This window comes from Chelon labrosus (assembly GCF_963514085.1).
Source record: "Chelon labrosus genome assembly, chromosome: 4".
NCBI lineage: Eukaryota > Metazoa > Chordata > Actinopteri > Mugiliformes > Mugilidae > Chelon > Chelon labrosus.
Window position 1 is genome coordinate 1,141,457 of NC_140340.1, and position 20,234 is coordinate 1,161,690.

Genomic DNA, 20,234 nt, shown 5'->3' on the forward strand with positions numbered 1-20,234 from the left:
ATGGAGGCTGCAGCTCCAGCTCTGACTGTGGACACAGACTCCACTGGTCTGAGGACAGAGGACAGAAACCCGAGGGACTAGAACCCGTGTCCTGCTGTGAGGAGCTGCTGATTTCCTGCATCGATCCTCAGTTTGAAACCAAACCATCAGTCACAGCTTCAACTGTCTGACTTCCTGGAACAATCAATCCCTCTGTTTCTAATTGGACGGGGTGACGCTCCCCCCTCCTCCCCTACCTCCCTCCTCCCCCCCCTCCTCTCCCCTCCTCTCCTCCCCTCCCTCCCTCCTCCTCTCCGGGTTGTTGTCACTGACAGTCGGATTATTCCTCACAGCAGCAGCGGCAGCCTGCTCCGTCTCATCCTCCTCCTCCTCCTCCTCCTCTCCGGCAGACAATGCGGACACAAACTAAGGATTTATAATTTCTCCGTGGGCTCTCTCTCTCTCTCCGTCGTCTGTTCCTCCTCTGCACGGTAAGAACTGATCCTTCCTTCTTCCTCTCCTGGTCACGTCGCTCCAGATCGCCGGTCTCGGTCGTGTCTGAGCCGCCTGGCTGCTGAACCATGTGCCGGGCGGTCGGATCCGGGGGGGGGGTGGTTTGTTGAGTTCGGGCTCCGGTGTTTGGGCTCCGGTGTTTAGCCGCAGAGCTGAAAGCAGAGGACGAACGAGTGTTTGAGTTGAACTTCCAGAGGAGCTGCAGCGTCTCTGGCCGCCGCCGCTGCCGCCGCTGCTGTCCGGGGCCAGCGTGTCTGGACGGACGGGGGTCGGTGTGCGCACTGCGCGGCTGTTTGGATGAAGGTTTATTCTGGGCTTGGAAGCAGAGGGCTGTCAGTCAGAGCTCAGGGTGAAGCTTCCCCTGTAGGGTTTAGAGAAGTGCAGCTGGAGGCTGGAGACACATTCACTTCATTTCATCTCCGATTGAGGGAGTCTAAACAGAGCCAGGACCTCCAGGACCTCCAGGAGGCTTCATTTACGCACATGACTCCTCATTGTTCCTCATTTCTCTCGCTGCTGTAATTCAATCCCGCTGAGGTAAAAAGCCCTGGAGGCTCCTCTGACCTCCGCTATGATACCTACTCCTCTAATAGAACACCATTAATCCCCCCCCCCCCCCCCCCCCCCCACACACACACACCCCCACCGACTCACTCAGCCGAGCCTCTCCATCTCCTCTTAAAATGTGAGTGGCATATGGCTCCGTCCTCCCTGAGGCGCACAGATGTTCAGTCCTTACATCAGCAGTTAGTTTGGAAACAGAAGACTCTCCAAGTCTGCCTTCTGCCCACGAGTGTGTCTGTGGAGTGGATCGAGTGGAGAGGAGTGGAGTGGAGTGGGGGTCTTTCTGTGCTTCAGTAATTGGTGACCTGTGATCTTGTCACAGGAGGTCAATCAGCTGAAAGTAATCCAGACACAGCTTCCTCTGCTCCAACATTTACAGTCAGCTGGATCCACAGCTGATCAGATCTCAGGAGCCTGAAGCAGAAACAAAAACCATGAACCAGACTCAGTTCATCAAGTTTCAGATTAAAGCAGCAAAGTTACTTGGTTTTCTACTTTCACAAAAACAACTTCAGTTTGGGCCGCACAGTGGTGTGGTGGTTAGCACTGATGCCTCCCAGCCAGAAGGTTCTGGGTTCTAATCCAGGCCGACTGGTTCCTTTCTGTGTGGAGTTTGCATGTTCTCCTGGTTAGGTTCATTGGTGATTCTAAACTGGCCGTAGGTGTGAGTGTCTCTGTGTTAGCCCTGTGATAGACTGGAGACCTGTCCAGGGTGGACCCCCCCTCTAGACCAATGACAGCTGGGATAGACTGGAGACCTGTCCAGGGTGGACCCCCCCTCTAGACCAATGACAGCTGGGATAGGCTCCAGCCCCCCATGACCCTTCACAGGACAAGAGGTTACAGAAGATGAATGAATGAATGAATGAACTTCAGTTTGTTAATCGTGTCCTAGTAATACACATGAGAGGGGCCAGAATATTAGGAACACTTGCCTCTGCCAGCACCTTCCACTTTGACCTCTATAGTGAAGTCAACGTTGTTGTGGTCAGACGTGGTTTCCTCTACACCTGAATGTGTCAGTAACAATTTTCATTCACTACACAGCTCATGTTAGACGTATAGAGTCTGGTAGCTTGTTGTTTGTTTTGTCTATTTTGTGTCGTAGTATATTGTTGTTGTAGTAGTAGTAGTAGTAGTTTGTGACATCCTGATCGGTATCTGGGCCGGCATATTTTTAATCGGTATCAGGCTTCAGTTATTTATTTTAGGTCTGACATAAACCAGAAGCACGTCCCTGTAGAGTCATTATGTCTCCTTCTTCTTCACTGGCTAGCATCAAAGCTGCTAAAAAAAGAATAAAAACTATAAAAAGTGGAGAAGACAAGTTCTTCTTCTGTTTATATGATGGTTTGCTAGTGTCAAAGCTGCCAGAAAGAAAATGAAGAAGAAGACGACCCAGAACCCAGTGTCTAACCATGAAGGTAGTCAGTAACTAGTGTAATGTGGATGTGTGGTGAGGTGGTAGTAGTTGATCATCTAAACAGAATCCATGGAGTCCACTCAGTCAAAGGCTGCACCCAAACAACAACAACAAACACTGAACGTTTAAAAGAAGAGAAAAGTTTCCTGGAGACAGCGTCAAGGAGAAACATCTTCCAGAGAGGGTTAGGGAGTTTATGGCAGCGTTGGATGACCAGAACATTTCTGGAGTAGAGAACACAAGGTACCAGCTACCCTCTCCACACTACATTAACTCTGACAGAAAGATTTATTGGACTGAATCCAGTCCACTCTAGGAGAAGACAAGGAAGACAAGGACAGACTTTAGGAAGCTACAGGAGACCAACTCTAGGAGAAGACAAGGAAGACAAGGACAGACTTTAGGACGCTACAGGAGACCAACTCTAGGAGAAGACAAGGAAGACAAGGAAAGACTTTAGGAAACTACAGGAGACCAACTCTAGGAGAAGACAAGGAAGACAAGGACAGACTTTAGGAAGCTACAGGAGACCAACTCTAGGAGAAGACAAGGAAGACAAGGACAGACTTTAGGAAGCTACAGGAGACCAACTCTAGGAGAAGACAAGGAAGACAAGGACAGACTTTAGGAAGACACAGGAGACCAACTCTAGGAGGAGACAAGGAAGACAAGGACAGACTTTAGGAAGCTACAGGAGACCAACTCTAGGAGAAGACAAGGAAGACGAGGACAGACTTTGGGGAGACACAGGAGACCAATCAGATGGACTCTGATCGGAAAGAATTCTTGATTTACTTTACTTAAAGCAGCAGCGTCTGAGTTTGAGGGCTGCAGCTACAGAAGCTCAGTCTCCTCTGAGCTCTGACGTTGTTGTTCCATCAGACTTGAGGTGACGTGGAAGTGGCTCAGCTCAGAGAGCTCAGAGAGATATAGAGGTCAGACCAGATCAGTGATTTGTTGGCAAACTCTAACATATGAAAATCAAATCCTAAAACCTGACCTGGCAGCTCCTTGTGAAGCTGGAAGCATTTCTCTAAATACCTCCTAGCATTCAGCAGAGTAAACTCTAAGATCGTTGCTCAGTGATTAAATGAGTTTGAGGTTTTACTGTCGGCTGTTTGCTCTCTCTCGTCTTCTTTCCCTCAGCAGTTGGCAGCTCTTTCTTCAGCAGATGTGTTGGGGATCGTTTAGAAACACCGAAGCAGATGAGATGATGAGCTTAGAACAGAATCTGTTTATTGTCACGTAGGTTCTTTAAAACCTTTAATGAAGTGAGGTGAACTCAAGCTTCCGAAAAAAGGAAGGGTTCATTAAAATCTAGTTTAGCCAGTTACTTTCTACTGGACACTGAATGGTCTTGATATTAGAGCTGTCAATAAACTAAAATGCTTAATCGCTAGTAATCGCACGCATTACACTTTTTAAATCTGCTTTAAATGGGAATATTTTTCAACTTTGCATTCCTCTTCTCAACATCCACAGTAAACACAAATAATTCTTTAACTTCTTTATTCATTTCTGTTTGTTTCTCTCTTTTCGCCTACAACTGCTCTTCGGATTCTGCTTGCTTTCCACGGCGTTACTAGCCTGGAGCTAGAACGTTTGTTGCCATGGTGATTGAGAACATTCTGTGTTTTCGAATGTTCTACTTCAAAAATTTTTGGACGTCAACATAAGAGATAAGCACACTGATGGAAGCCAGGGGTAGCATGCTAACAGTTGCTAATTGGTGCATAGATGCAGGAGCTGGAAGTCAGGCTAACGTCCCCGCCGATAAATGTTCTTGTGGTAGTAAAGTTGTTCTGGAGTCTCTCTGTTGAGAACTGACTCTGCTCCTGCATAGATCTGCTGGGCCAATCAGATCAAGCAGGGGGCGGGGCTTAATGTGGAGATGGACCGAGCAGTAACAGTAGTCATAGACGTCATCTGAGTTAGTTTAAAAGTCTCTGATTGGTTGGAGGACTATCCAGGTGATGCAGAGGGATTTTATTCTCTGGATCATAATGAAATCCAGATGTTACTAGAGTTTGATCCTCTGTAGCGTTGCTGGTCACTGAAACTACAGTTTCATCTGAGGCCTTAATAACAGAACAGACCACCCTGTTAAATATAGAAATAACATCCCAAGTTATTCTTGAACCCAACGTTAAAAAACAAACTTACAAGAGACTAAAGTTTTTGTCCAAATAATGCTCCAAGCTGCTATCATCATCACAGAGGATGTGGTGGTAGGAACCAAAGTGGTGAACGGTAGGGATGCACCGAAAAATTGCTGCGGTTGTTGCTTGCACGTGTTGTTTACGGCTATAAAAGTCCGATAATGTTAGGGAGAAAAAACGAAAATGCCTTAACAGGATGTTGTGATGATGCAATCAACAACCGCAGCAATTTTCCAAAATTGGCCCAAAAGTGCATTTTCGGTTTTTCGGCCGTAATTTTTCAGTGCATCCCCAGTGGACGATGTTTGAGTCACATGTCAATCATCTGGATCAGTGGCTCCCATTGGTCCAGATCAGTTCAACTTCACCTGTTTGTACGTTTCCACTTTTCCATTTAGTCAGAATCAAATATTTAGTTGATGGCGGAGGACAAACCATCAACTACACTCACTGGAGTTTATTCTAAAGAGACTGTTAATGTTTCTCTGTGAGGAATCACGTCTCGTGGTTTGCTCCTCTGTTGATTGATAAAGGCTCAGTTGTTGTATTACGTTGTGAATCCGTTCTCTATTCATCGTGACTTCCTCTCGTTTCTTTGTGAATCGATGCAGCACACTTCAGTTAAAACACAGATTTGCTCTCTCTGCTCTCAGTCGCTCAACAAACATCACGAGCTGCATATCAACCAGCGACATCAAACAGCTGAGAGACGCTCTCGCCGAGAAAGAAGAGCTTCAGAGAGGAGAGTTTAATCTGGACGCCGCTGATGGGAGGCCATCGCGCTCCGAGCGAGAGGGGCGGAGATTTCAGGAAGCGTACTTACATTTCAAAGTAATGGGCTATTTATAGGGCAGGCAAACAGCAACGCAGACCGCGGCCTGTTGTTGTCGTCGGCATCGAGGAATGCACCGGCGTCAGCTGAGATAAGGATTGTTAGGAGGACACATATGTGCACACAACAAAGGCTGCACAAGCCGGATTATTCACAGTGATTACGCAGTGTGGACGCAGACGCACACACATGCATGGTTCTGGGATGAATGCTAATTTATGCGCCAAGATCACCAAGTTCAAAGATGGTGGTAGAGCTGGAAGCCCGGAGCTGAGAGATGCAGCGTGGCTGATTGGGAGAGAGCGAGGCTAATGGCACAGAGGCCGCTTCATGTATACGCGTTAGCTTCGGTGTGTGAGCGTCGAGCTGATCGGAGATAGAGACGCTTCTCAGTGTGAACACCTCCGTACGCGTGAGAGCGACTGTCAAAGCTACAGATACTGATCACGGCCACACGGGCCCCGGGGCCGACGCCGCGGCTTCAAAACAAACGAGCCCGCGGTGCGTTTGGTGGAAGCTACACGGGAATAAAGCAGGCCGGTCGATTGCCGAACATGCCGCAGCATTTAGCAGCTAAACGCTAAATGTTGTCAAACCATAGACTGTTAATAAAGTGGACGCCATGACTGGGGGAGCACAGGTCATAAGCCACGCCTCCTCCATGTTAGTGGGCGGGACTAAAACACCAAAGTACACGTCACATACATAATTTCGTTCATTTTCGTTTTAGTTATTTGATGCTTTTAAAACAGTATGTGACATCATGATAATTGATGGTTGCCATTGACGACCACTCTGTGAATCGTTCCAGCAGGAAGCAGTCTACGGTTCATACGTCATCTGAGCGTCGTGAATTAGTTTACAGCCGTCTGAGAAGTCGGCGGTTTAGAGTCGACCATCGTCTGTTGATTGTTTTACGTCTCATCTGATTGGCTGGAGGACTGTCCAGTTGAATCCAGATGAAAACCCAAAACTACGACGTCACTGCTGCTTCCAACACTTCCTGGTTTCCAGTTTGGGCCGAGGTCATAAAAACACAATGTGCTTCAAAAATGATTCGTCATTAAACTTGACCCAAAACTGTCCCTCAAAATATAGAACCCCATGCTCCTTGATGGATGTTTAAACTGGTTCACACTGGATTTCTACTTGAACTCAACGTTTGACCAAAAAAAGTAAAATATTTTTTTGGTCACTTTCTGCAGTTTTGAGACGAGTGTTGATTCTTGTCTCTGGGGCGTTGCCGTTACCGCTCTTGCACATGAAAAAAATGAAAGCATGGAGACATTAAAAATAGAATGACGAAGTAAAACTTGTTGTTTTGGCTTCAGGTCATCAGAGTTCTACGTCTAAAAGTAGTTTTATAAATTCATTTAAACAAGTGAACCACTCCTTCTTCTTTGCAGTAATGTCTGCAGCAGTTTTCAGGTTCAAACGCTGCAGATTAAATTAAAAGTCGTAGCTGTTGCTTCACTCTTTGCTGCTGCAGTAAAGTCGTCTCCTCGTGTTTTAGAATATTTAATCTGGATATGAATAGAGATGCCTTCTGAGGACGTCATCGTGTTCGGCATCGGTTTTAGTTTCAGTCGCCTGCTGCGTTTTCCACAAACTCTCTGACTGAAGCTGTTTAACGAGGCTGGAGACGCTGTGGGAGCTCCTGCAGGAAATGCTTCATGGTTTTTATCTGGACTGAAACAAGCTCCTAGAAATTCTCCTTGAAGCTTTGATTGATTTCTAAACCTCCCTGTTTGGTGCTGGATATTTTATTTCACCTTCCGGGACTTTAAACTCCACGTCTGTATTTCCAGGAGCCTCCTCTTCTCTCCTCCTGCTTGTTTCTGACGTTGGGTGGTTGTGATGGTTAGAAGCTACAGGGTCTCATTTTTAAAGTCAGTGTTTATGTAGCTTAGTCGTATATAGCACAGAACAACCTCTGACCTCTGACCTTGGATTCTAAACATCCTTAAGATGAAATCTCAGAATAAAAAAGAGTCTTTATTGTCTTTGGACAATGAAATAAAATGCAAACACAGCAAACTATAAAATAAAATACTACTAATATTTAGGGATGCACCAAAAAATTTTGGCCAAAAATTGCCGCGGTTGTTGCTTGCACATGTTGTTTCCGCGATAAAAGTCCGAAAAGTTTCGGCCGAAAACCGAAAATGCACTTTCGGCCTAGATTTTCGAACCCCGATATAGAACCCCATGCCCCTGGAAGGATGTTTAAACTGGTTCACACTGAATTTCTATTTGAACTCAATACAAAGCTTCTAAAATTCCAAACAGTACTCAGTAGGGATGCACCGAAAAATTTTCGTCCGAAAAACCGAAAATTGCTGCGGTTGTTGCTTGCACGTGTTGCTTCGGCGATAAAAGTCAGAAATTTTTCGACTGAAAACTGAAAATGCTTTTTTCGGTCTTTTGGCCGAAAATTTTCGGTGCATCCCTAATACTCAGACATGTTCTCATGATGCTAATCAAGTCACTTTCTGGAGCTTTGAGATGAGCGTTGGTGCATCACTAATATTTTGGCCAAAAATTTCTGCGGTTGTTGCTTGCACGTGTTGTTTCGGCGATAAAAGTCTGAAAATTTTCGGCCGAAAACCGAAAATGCACTTTCGGGAGAAACAACACGACCGAAGCAGGATGTTGTGATGATGCAAGCAACAACCGCAGAAATTTTTGGCCGAAAATGGTCCAAAAGTGCAAAATTTTTGGTGCATCCCTACTAATATATTAATATCAAAATAAAATAAACGTCAACAACTGAGACTTTTCACACAGTTAGCCCTTGAAGAGTTCAAGACTGAGCGGAATTTATATCAGTTCAGTAAGTCTGTAGCTGACGATAAGTCAAGTGAAAGTATAGAAGAAGCTGATGATAAATTAATCATTTAGGTTTTTGTATGTTGATCGATTCAAAGGAAACGAGTTGTAATGGTTTAGAGTTTTGAATGTTTTCTTTGTTTTTATTTTGTAAATCTTCTCCTCAGCCCGTCTGTGCATATATATAGTTTTGTCTTTTCCTTTGTCCAGTTGTCTGTTGAGTTTAGTGTGGAGTTATCCTCTTCTGAGTTCTGTCTAGCCTTTGGTTTGTGGATTACTCTGCAGCAGCGCTTTATTCCAGATTTAGTAAGTTTTCATTAAAGTCAGTTTCCTGCTGCTGCCTCTCCTTGTGTCAGCGTTTGGGTCCAACCTCCTCGCTGCACATCTCAACACATGTCATGGTTTCCACCTCTGGTTTGAGGAACGCCATCCAGTCCTCAAACCAGAGAGTTTTGGGCAGCACAAACTGTCTCCCTGACATTTCTCTGAGCCCTGATGCATTTTGGGAAAAACAGAGAATGCAGCATGCGGTCAAACTACCACGTAGTCGACCATGAACGTGCTCAGAGCAGCGGCCTCCAGACCTGCTGAAGGACGGACGCCTCGTTCCGATCGGCGGCGCGGCGGCAAAACCAAATATTTTCCAGGAATGTCTTCTTACATCAGCTCGGTCTCTTCATCGTTTCACTTCTTCCCAGAAATCGAGGTCAGCGTTAATTGAAATTCAGACACCTATTAATTAGTGAGAGCTTTTCTCTGTCTCTGTTTTTACCTCCTCTGCTCGCTCTGATTCCTCCCGTCTCTCTCCTGACGTCCGTCCCGTCCCAGATGAAGCCGTCTCGGTCGACGTCTGTGTCTCTTTGGGGAGTTGGCTGCAGATTAATCAGCGTCGTGTTCGTCCGCTGGTTGTTTATCAGACGTCCAGTCAGCTCAGCTTGTAGTCGGGCTGTTAATTAATTAAAGGAGCTTGGGTGGACTGTGAGCGTGTGGTGGACTAATGACTGGAGGTATTGATGCTGGACGCAGGCTGAGCTCTGAGACCTGCTCCTGTGCTTCCACGTTTAGTTGTTGGATCAGGTTCTGGACTGTGCTGGTGTTGATCGGTTGATAAACATCCTGCACAGTGGGACACTAGTCGAACCTCTGCTGGTGACTTTACCGTCTCTTCTCGTTTTACATCTTCAGTCCACAAACGTTTTCACCAGAGCTGCTTTAACAAAAATAGATTTTTCAGATTCAAATTAATTCATTCATAAAATCCTCGGACTCAGATGTTTTAAAACATGTGACCTCCTCTCTTTTATCCAAACTGAAATATTTCTGAACTAATCAAAGAGGACAGAGACCGTGTGAACCTGGATAAAATCCAATCAGGAAATCATTAGCGATAGCAAACTTTAACTTCTACGACAACATGATGATCTAGAATCAATAACGTGTAGAACAACTGATCAGCTGATTCAGGAGCTTCCCAGCTAATAGTAGCTCCTCCTAGCCTCTCAGCTAATAGTAGCTCCTCCTAGCCTCTCAGCTAATAGTAGCTATTCCTAGCCTCCCAGCTAACGGTAGCTCGTCCTAACCTCCCAGCTAACAGTAGCTCTTCCTAGCCTCCCAGCTAACAGTAGCTCTTCCTAGCCTCCCAGCTAATAGTAGTTCTTCCTAGCCTCCCAGCTAACAGTAGTTCTTCCTAGCCTCCCAGCTAATGGAGGCTCTTCCTAGCCTCTCAGCTAACAGTAGCTCCTCCTAGCCTCCTAGCCTCCCAGCTAACAGTAGCTCTTCCTAGCCTCCCAGCTAACAGTAGTTCTTCCTAGCCTCCCAGCTAATGGAGGCTCTTCTTAGCCTCCCAGCTAATAGTAGCTCCTCCTAGCCTCCAAACCTCCCAGCTAGGAAACACTGCACTCACCTGGGAGCCTCCTTTTTACCCTGACAGACATTCATTTCATCAGAGCCGACAGGACGCAGCAGGTTGGCGCTTGGTGGATGAGATTTAAACTGAATAATGATGTGTTTGTTTACTAAAGCAGCTTATTGTGTAGCAGTCGATGAGTGTATTGATATCCTGTCAGTGTTCAGCTCAAAAGACCTTTTCATTAAACCTCTAAAGAGCATTTTGGAGTCAGGGATGCAGATATTTTACAGGAAAGTAATTTTGTTCCATGAAACGTCCCCTTAACTTCCTCCTAGCGTAGCCAGACTCATATTCTAAGAGGAACTGACAACTGGATAGTCCTCTGACCAATCAGAGACATTTAACTGTAAACTAATTCAACTCCACAGTGTATGACTACCGTTACTCTCCTGTCCATCACCACAATCTGATTGGCCCAGGAGATCTTTGCTGGAGCAGAATCACTTCCCAGCAGAGAGACTCCAGAACAACTTTACACCTATTTTGTATGTGAGGGTGATGGCTTCCAGGCTGCTAACGGAGTAAATTAAAAATGTGAAAAGGAGGTTCAGAAGGCAAGATGTCTTTTAATAGAGGCTAAAAACCTAAGCAGATATTATAATTATAGTGAAGAGGAACCAGAGAACGTTGCTGGTATTTCTGCTTCCATACAATGACTTAGAGTTTATGGATTATTCTAAAACTGTCGACTAAGAAAAGAATCAAATATCTGCTTCGGTCTTGTTTGGTCAGCTGATGTAATTAGCGTCCAGCTCATAACCATCAATAGTTCTGCTGTAGAAAAATGTTTCGACACCTTTACGCTTCCTGAGGAAATCTTGATGAAACCATTTATGGAAACAAAACTGAACCATGTGTTCCTGCTGCAGGATCCTCTGGTTCCCGAGCATCTGTAGTCTGTCTTAAATATCTCATGAGCGTCCCTCTCGGCTTTATCACGTTCTGTTTACATCAAATATACAGAAATCTTTTCCCTGATCTTTGCATCTCATCGCATCACTGTCTTCCTTTCATACTCGGTCTGCTTCAAGAAAAGCTTGAATAATAAAAGCCTTCCAGCGCCGGTCGATTCTCCGCCGGCCTTTTTCCTGTTCTGTCATGACCGAGCTGCTCTTTGATGGTATTGACCGGATGCACGCTCACTAATGGACGAGAAGACTCCGTATCATTTTAGCCTGGCACAATAGCGGGCCTCCCAGAAATCCACTCAGACTCTCAGAGTGCTCTCCTCTGACATGCGTTTGAGCGAGATAGCGAGCGAGCTGGACCTGGACGCCGCCGAGCCTGAACAGGGGGGGGGGGGGGGGGGGGGGGGTGTTGGGGGTGCTCTTATCCTAATGCACTCAGAGTCTCCAGGGGAAGCTGGAGAGAGGAGACTGAGGAGGGTGGTAAGAGAGACATGGAGACAGACGGACAGGGAAGAAAGAGGAATGTGTCGTACAGGGTGTCGCAAGATAAGGAGAAGACGAGTGAAAGAGATAGAGGAGTGATGGGGCTGGAGACGCATCAGATAGAGGAGGTTGGAGGTTAATAACTCAGAGTCTCCGGGGAGAAGGAACGGAGGTTATGACGTTTAAGATGTAATCTCCTGAGGCCGGAACAAGACGACTGGCTCCCTGTCTCAGCTGGTGATGGGCTTTAATACAGTTTAGAAATCTATTTTGCCTTCAAGGCTCCTTATTTCATATTTAGTATCATGTATTTATTGTATATTCTACTTTTAAGATTTTATATTGTCAGGTATTTGCTTGGACGGCAAAAAAGAATAAACACTGTGGTAAGACCAGACTAGTGTCGTCACTGGTTCCAGAGGTTGTGGTTTCTCCTCAAACCTTCTAGTTCCTCATCTTTCGTCCAGCTCTTCTCTCCTCATACCTTTTTTAAAATCATCTCTTAGTCCTGACGGAGCTTCTGTCATTTTTTGTAATCATAGGACGCACTTAAAAAATCCGTCCAAGGATTTTATGAATCTATGTCAGATATAATTTTCAAACTGAGATCAATATGAATCTGGATCATGTCTCCAAGTCACCAAGCAGCTGTTGATGGTTCTGATCCAGCGGTAGGTAGAGATCCATTAGAGACAGCAGCTGCTACAATATTCTACTGACCACATGATGGCCAGTAGGCTACAGCTCTTCATAGCTTCCCAGCTAATAGTAGCTCTTCCTAGCTAATAGTAGCTCTTCCTAGCTTCCTAGCTAATAGTAGCTCTTCCTACCTTCCTAGCTAACAGTAGCTCTTCCTAGCTTCCCAGCTAATAGTGGTTCTTCCTAGCTTCCTAGCTAACAGTACCTCTTCCTAGCTTCCCAGCTAATAGAAGCTCTTCCTAGCTTCCTAGCTAACAGTAGCTCTTCCTAGCTTCCCAGCTAATAGTAGCTCTTCCTAGCTTCCTAGCTAACAGTAGCTCTTCCTAGCTTCCTAGCTAATAGTAACTCTTCCTAGCCTCCCAACTAATAGTGGCTCTTCCTAGCTTCCTAGCTAACAGTAGCTCTTCCTAGCTTCCTAGCTAATAGTAGCTCTTCCTAGCTTCCCAGCTAACAGTAGCTCTTCCTAGCTTCCCAGCTAACAGTAGCTCTTCCTAGCTTCCCAGCTAACAGTAGCTCTTCCTAGCTTCCTAGCTAATAGTAGCTCTTCCTACCTTCCCAGCTAACAGTGGCTCTTCCTAGCTTCCTAGCTAATAGTAGCTCTTCCTAGCCTCCCAACTAATAGTGGCTCTTCCTAGCTTCCTAGCTAACAGTAACTCTTCCTAGCTTCCCAGCTAATAGTAACTCTTCCTAGCTTCCTAGCTAACAGTAGCTCTTCCTAGCTTCCCAACTAATAGTTGCTCTTCCTAGCTTCCTAGCTAATAGTTGCTCTTCTTAGCTTCCCAGCTAATAGTTGCTCTTCCTAGCTTCCTAGCCAATAGTAGCTCCTCTTTGCCTCTTATCTAGTAGCTCGCTGCCAGCTAACACCATCAGTGGATTTGTAAATAATCGTCTGAGAAAATGTTTTTATTTTTTGGACCCTTCTACATATCATTCTTTAATTAACAGAAGCATAGACATGTTTATGAATGTTTGTGGTGAAAGAGAAGAGTCAGAGCTGTGAGGGGTTGGAGATGTGAAGCTCTCTGAGGCTTCTGTTTCCCCTGCAACATTTTTTCTAATCACGCGGCACCACAGAATACCGAGGCTCTATTTTGGCACACGTCAGCAGCTTTGAGATTTTGTAGCCTGATTCTTGAGGCGCTTTGTGAAATGGAGTCCTCTGTTATGAGTATAACAAGAAGGGTGCTTCTTCTCTGCAGAGGATGAGGGCGTAGCGTGTTAAATTGAGCCGGGGCCCCCGCTGTCTGTCCTATAAGACAAACCAGCCGCTGTCTCCTCTGTACGCCAGCGATATAAAAGATTTACTGTATGGAGGCACGTGAGAGAGAAACCTTACCATTTCAACGACTGTGTGGTTGTCACACAGCGGGGGGGTTGTGTTCTCCTCTCCTTTGTCTTTTTGTCGTGTGATTTTCTACCTATTTTTGTGTAACATCCTTTTTTGTTTTACTAAAGAACGGCGTACAAAAAAATAAATAAATACCTGCACATTTAGACAATAAAGTAGATGTTATCTTTTTATTTGCTAAGCTGATCCTTGTGGGACGTTAACAGCCGTGTCCCTGCTTTCTGTTTCCTAAAAAGCCATTAACCGTGTCCTCACAGCGGGGCTGCATTGACTCACTGGATCCTACGAGCTGTGAGCCGTCGCTGTTGTTTGCAGAGGTGGATTTACATGTCAATTTATAGAAAGCTCACGCTCCGCGTCTCTGTTAGCAAACATCACACAGGACTCCGGTTTACTGGAGCTTCTCGGGGGCCCCGCCGCCCGGCCTGCAACGCTCGGCCGTGCTCTCCTGTCATGCGCATAATCGCGTTGAAGCGCGGCGTCCTCATATCTAATGTAGGACCAGGCGGCCCCTCGGAGGCTCGTACGGGGATCTGGGTCAAACAGCCCCGTCGATGAAACCGAAGGAGACAGCTCTCACTTTTGTTTTTGCCTTTTCAAGTCAACGCGAGACGCCGCGGCCCAGAAACCATCAGTGATGTCAGAATGTGTTCCCAGCAATTTGGACGGATGACGGAGAGGATGATGGAGAGAGTAGATTATTTCAGTTAAAAGCAAGTCTTTGCACCATTTGATTAAAGTGACTGGACATATTATGAGTAGGGCTGCTAAAACGTCTATGAATCAGTTGATAGATTTTTTTGTTTTCGACTGTTTTCCGAGGAGTGAATTAGTCCTTTAAATAATTAACTTTAATTCTAACATAATCATGACAGGTTTGAATATTTCACAAATGATACCGTTGAACAGAAGTTCAGATTCATTCAGAGCAATCAGTGAAGATGTTTTTCTAATTATCATCCATAGGGTTGAGTGTGGTTTAAGTGTGTATCATCCTGAGAGTCACAATTCATCCTCACATCACCCTTAGAACCATAGACAGTATAAAGTAAGTAGAGCTCCCCCTGGTGTCTGGCTGCAGTATAGGTCATAAGCTCCACCCCCTCCATGTTAGTGGGCGGGACTTGGGCCAAACTAAAACACTAAAATACACGTCAAATACTTTTTTCAAGGATGGTTTCTGTCATTTTAGGTAGTTAATATAATGATGATGAATGTTCAAGTGTGGGTTTTTTTAGATAAGTTTAGTTTCAGTTATTTGATGCTATAGAAACAGGATGTGACATAATGTTGCCATGCCAACCGCTCCGTAAAGCAGTCCTGTAAGACTGTGAGAGTTGTAAAAAAAAAATTATTAAAAATAAGTCCAGGGTATAATCCATCATCTCCTTGTAACAGGTGGAGGTAGAGCAGAGCGTAGTATTAATTAAACTAAAACATGAGTGAGTCTGGAGGAAATGTGGGCGGGGCATCAATATCACGGCTCCACGTGGCTCCGCCCTCAGACCGTACTGATCAGACTCTGGATCCAAACTCACAAGATGGCGCCGCCCGTATCCCCGGGAACATAGAGTCAGTTTGACCAATGAGAGGAAGAGGAGACGTGGTGTCCATGTTTATATACAAACTATGGTTAGAACCCACAAACTCTGTTCCTGTAAACATTATGACACGTGGTTGGGTTCCATCGATTCCTCTAATGATGATATTATATACTGTTTTCTTCCTCCTCTTCCTTTAATGGTGTGATCTTTGCTGCCGGGGCTGATACGCTGTGAAACTGACCACGGCTGTAGAAGACGCCTCACAATGAAACAGCTGTTCTATGTTTTCAGATGAAGCTGAACAGTTTTAGTTCAGGGGTTGGCTTCGTGACAGCAGCCGTGGTTCTTGGCTCTGGTTTTAGAGTAGAGAAGGAAAGAGTGCAGAGCAGAGCAGAGCAGAGGACGTCATCCTGTGGACGGGGCTGGACGCTCTGATGGATGAAGATCGATGAAGGAGCACGTCGCCCGTCTTGAGTCGCAGTAGGTAGTCGTGTTCGCGGCTCGGAGACACGTGGTGAGTCTCATTGCACCTGCGGCGACGTTGCCACGGAAACAGACAACAAGACTTGGCTGGGAAGCAAAAATAAATAAATCAACATTTGATGCTCCAAAATAGAAAGAAAGAAAAAACACCCCGAGGGTAACATATGGTGATGTTAAGAAATGGATTCCTCATCATCAGAAAATATTAAAACAAAAAAAATCACAGTGATGAAGACACATGTTTTAAAACGGCTGCTAGAGACGACAAGAAGACCGGTCCTGGTTTCTGCTGTCAGCTACTTATTACTGACGCTTCAGTATCATTTATATTTAAACTCGTAGAACCACCTCATTCACTGACGTCTACCTGCCACAGTCTCTCTCTAGAGCTCCAACTACTCAGCTGTTTGTCTTATGTTCTCCATCAATGGCTGATAGGGATGCACCGAAAAGTTTTGGCCGAAAAACTGAAAATGCACTTTTCGTCCATTTTCGGCCGAAAATGGCCGAAAATAGCCGAAAATGGCCGAAAATGGCCCAAAAAAATAGCTGCGGTTGTTACTTGCATCATCACAACATCCTGTTTCGGCCGTGTTGTTTCGGCCGAAAATGGCCGGGAAGTGCATTTTCGGTTTTCGGCATCGTGCATCCTTAATGACTGATATGGACGTCAGAGTGAACCTTGTCCTGTGCTCGTATTAGCTGCGGGATAGTCATCTAAGGCAGCCATGGTCTGGAGTCTTCCTGTTGGGAGCTGATTCTGCTGGGCCAATCAGATCGCTCGTGGGCGGGGCTTTCTGTGGTGATGGACAGTTGAATTAGTGTCCAGCTAAATGCTTCTGATTGGCTGTAGGACTATCCAGTTGAGTATAACGATTAGTACGAGTATAGAACCAGTAAACTCTGTGTTTACCTGCATGTCTCTGAGTCTGATGAGATTTTTCATGGACATGAATCGTTTGTTCCTTTTGTTTCTGACGTGTACAGACTGGAGAGTTGAAATCAGTCCACGTGTCTCTGATAAAGGAACTCTTCTGTAGTTTAAAATTAGCTGCAAACCTCAGATCATTAACGACCGGTATCCCTCCTAAATAATTTGATCTCCAGATAATTTCCTCAAAATGTCGTCCAGCCCGGATACATGGTCTGCTCTGTGATGCCCTGGCGGCAGAACGTATGAACCCCATGTCCTGGGGCCCCCACCAACTGAACATCTACCTATCAGAGCCAGTCTCTTCTTTGTAGTCGACCTCTGAGGAGATAGAGAGACTGGTTCTGGTTTCAACCAGAACTCTGCTTCTTTCTATCAACTATCCAGGTTCAGTTTTCTTTCCTTTCTCCTTTTTCGTAACCGGACTGTGAGTTGAAATCAGTCAGAGTAGATATCGGTATCAACTAATAGCTCGTCTTGTGATCGGCCATTGGCTGCAAAACCTCCGAGCAGAGCGTCACTGTTCCAGACTACGAGCCCTTTCATGGACGTCTTATGAGATTTTAGGCTAAAAATAAAAATAAGACTAAAACACATCAATACAAAGTCCCAGTCCTCTTTTTCCATTTATGTATGAATTGGTTCCTGGGAGATAAAAATACGCCAGACTGCCTTGTGTGTCCGTCGGCTGTTTTAATAAAATGCTGGAATCAAACGTTCACCTGTTCCTGCAAACGTAGAGCACTCAGGCTTTTATTTACACAGCGCCTGGGAAGGACTGTTTTCAATCAGTGTGTGTGTGTGTGTGTGTGTGTGTGTGTGTGTGTGTGTGTGTGTGTGTGAGTACGTGCCGTTGCATTCATTGGCATGTGTGTGTGTGTGTGTTTTGATGTATCTGACCTATGGTTGACACACAACCTCGACCAATTCCATCTATCATGCTCGTTCCAATCTCAGGAGTGTGTGGCGGCACAAATAAATGTGTGTGTGTGTGTGTGTGTGTGTGTGTGTGTGTGTGTGTGACACCAGTGGGGAGCAGGTCAGTGCACCGAGATGAAGAACCGCCATTGATTCTGTTTTTTAATTAGAGGTCCTCTGGAGTGTGTGTGTGTGTGTGTGTGTTCATACGATCATGATGTTAGAACGTTTAGGAGCTGCTTTAGAGGACTGAGTGATATTAGCAACTGAAACAAAATTCATTTTCTGTTTTTAAATTTAAACTGAGACCCTGAGAGATGCCTCTCATCATGAATAATTGCTTGTCCTGTGAAGGGTCATGGGGGGGTCTGCTGGAGCCTATCCCAGCTGTCATTGGTCTAGAGGGGGGTCCACCCTGGACAGGTCTCCAGTCTATCCCAGCTGTCATTGGTCTAGAGGGGGGTCCACCCTGGACAGGTCTCCAGTCTATCACAGCTGTCATTGGTCTAGAGGGGGGGTCCACCCTGGACAGGTCTCCAGTCTATCACAGGGCTAACACAGAGAGACACTCACACCTACGGCCAATTTAGAATCACCAATGAACCTAACCAGCATGTCTTTGGACGGTGGGAGGAAGCTGGAGAACCTGGAGAGAACCCACGCAGACACAGGGAGAACATGCAAACTACAGACAGAAAGGAACCAGTTGGCCTGGATTAGAACCTAGAACCTTCTGGCTGGGAGGCATCAGTGATAACCACCATTGTGTGAGTTAGAATGAATGAGTTGACTTCAGTCCAACTTTGCTAGCTAGCTCTCATAAAGTGAAGTTTCGGGTTTTGATCAACTGTCTTTAAATAATTAGAGAGATTCTTTCAGGAGCGATAGGAGAAACACAACGCAAGCACAACGTTGTTTGAAACCAGAGGTTGCGCTAGACTTTTTCGTTGTCCGTCGTTTTGACTGACAGGGTCATAAAAATCCCGTTAAAAATCCATTTTTACCCGTCACTTTAATTGTTTTTAAAACGATAACAATGACATATTCAATAGCATTTAATGTTCATACATTTGCAATTAATATTCAGTAACAGTGGAAAAAAAGATTCGGCTCGTATAACCACGGTCATATGAGCCGTATCTTTGGCCGTCCATCAAAGACGACTCAAGAATCATGAATCTAGAGTCTATTTAACCGGCTCAGTTGAGTCCTACCACGTTTGATCGTTTGATTGGTATATAATCAATAAACGGCACCATTCAAACATCTTACATCTCACTCGGCAGAGAATCAAAACGTACTACCTGACTTGACCACTAGCAAACTAAGGCACTCACTGACTTACGCACAATACGCAGAGAAACGAAACTTAAAACGAAACGACTCATAACCGCTGCTCGTGGATCCCTGATTAACCGATAGTCAGCAGCCACTCACTCTCACTTAACTGACTCTTATGCTACTAATCAAGAGAGACAAGAGCCAGTTAATATGCTCACTCGCCACCAAGTGGTCTGGGTGTGAACTGCAATCTGTCAAAATGACAGATGGCCTTCAGATTTTTCGAAAATATTCGGTTAACACGACCCCTGTTTGAAACGTGCAAAAGCCTTGCGGGCCACTGTAGTGTTAACACTGTGTGGTGAACCCTAGGATGATATGAAACCAGAACGTTAGTATTCTGCAACTTGACGAACCGACACAGAGACAATGTGATGAGTTATAAAATGACGATGCTCTCATGACTCCAGTTACACATCAGTGAGACACACACTAACACACTAACACTGTAGTTTGTGTATCTGCACACACTGAGCTCCACTGTGTCCTGTCACAAGGCCGAGCTCTGTCCTCGTCTCTCTGGACTTCCTCCTCCGTCTCCGTCTCCCTCTGACATTTCAGACCAGGTCTCTGTTGGCCGGTTGGAAATCAACCACGAGAAGTGAGAAACTGAATCTGTTCGTCTCCCGGTGGAACGTTAGAGCTCTGGTTCACGTGTAGAGTTTGAACTCGATGGTCAACCTGGTCTCTTAGTGAAGAACTTTTATTTTACAACTAATTTATTTTTTGGGAGGAATTCTCATTCGTCATTCTTTGAGGTCTGAGCTCTTCTGAGTGTAGTTTCTTGTTGTTTTTGAGAATTAAATCAAATGAGATGTTCAGAGTTTGCATTCTTTCTCCTTCTAAACACTAGACACTGACGTAGGAGGGGAAATATTAGAAATGAACACGATCAACCTGATAACGACTAAGCTCAGTGTTAACTTAAAGGATCCAGGTATGGCCCCAGGATGGACGGCCGCGCTAAGTGACTGTGATTCATCAGATTCTGATTTGGTTTAAAGCTGAAGCTGGTGAATCTCTTGGGACTTTGCCCGGTCTGTAATCTAGTTATCCACGTCTGCAAAAAAAAAAAAAAAAAACACGTCGTTTTAGTCGTTTAGTTGTCACAATGAATGATACGAACAATTAGATTTCTCCTTCAGATGCATTCATATTGAGGATATATCTCCCCTTCTCTTATTTTCTTTTTGTCTCTCAGACGTAACAAGCGTTCGTTATCAGATTACTGAAAGGGCTTTTATTTCTACGTATGAACGGCTGCTGAGTCACTCATCGCCGGCTTTACTCTCAGTGGACCTGCAGCGCGCCGACATCGCCAAAAACAAGAGGCAGGTTTTCAGAATCGAGAAACTGCACTTCACCGTGAGC

At 45.3% G+C, this 20,234-nt stretch overlaps 1 protein-coding gene across 1 annotated transcript in view; it reads left to right on the top strand.

The window, feature by feature from the left end:
* The first annotated feature begins 337 nt into the window (after window positions 1-337).
* The window catches only part of LOC311486864 (poly(rC)-binding protein 3-like), a 123,519-nt gene continuing 103,622 nt past the window's right edge, over window positions 338-20,234 (top strand). Inside the window, exon 1 of the mRNA XM_084542882.1 lies at window positions 338-470. The gene's annotated coding sequence lies outside the window, so the exon portion shown is untranslated. The remainder of the gene's footprint in view (window positions 471-20,234) is intronic.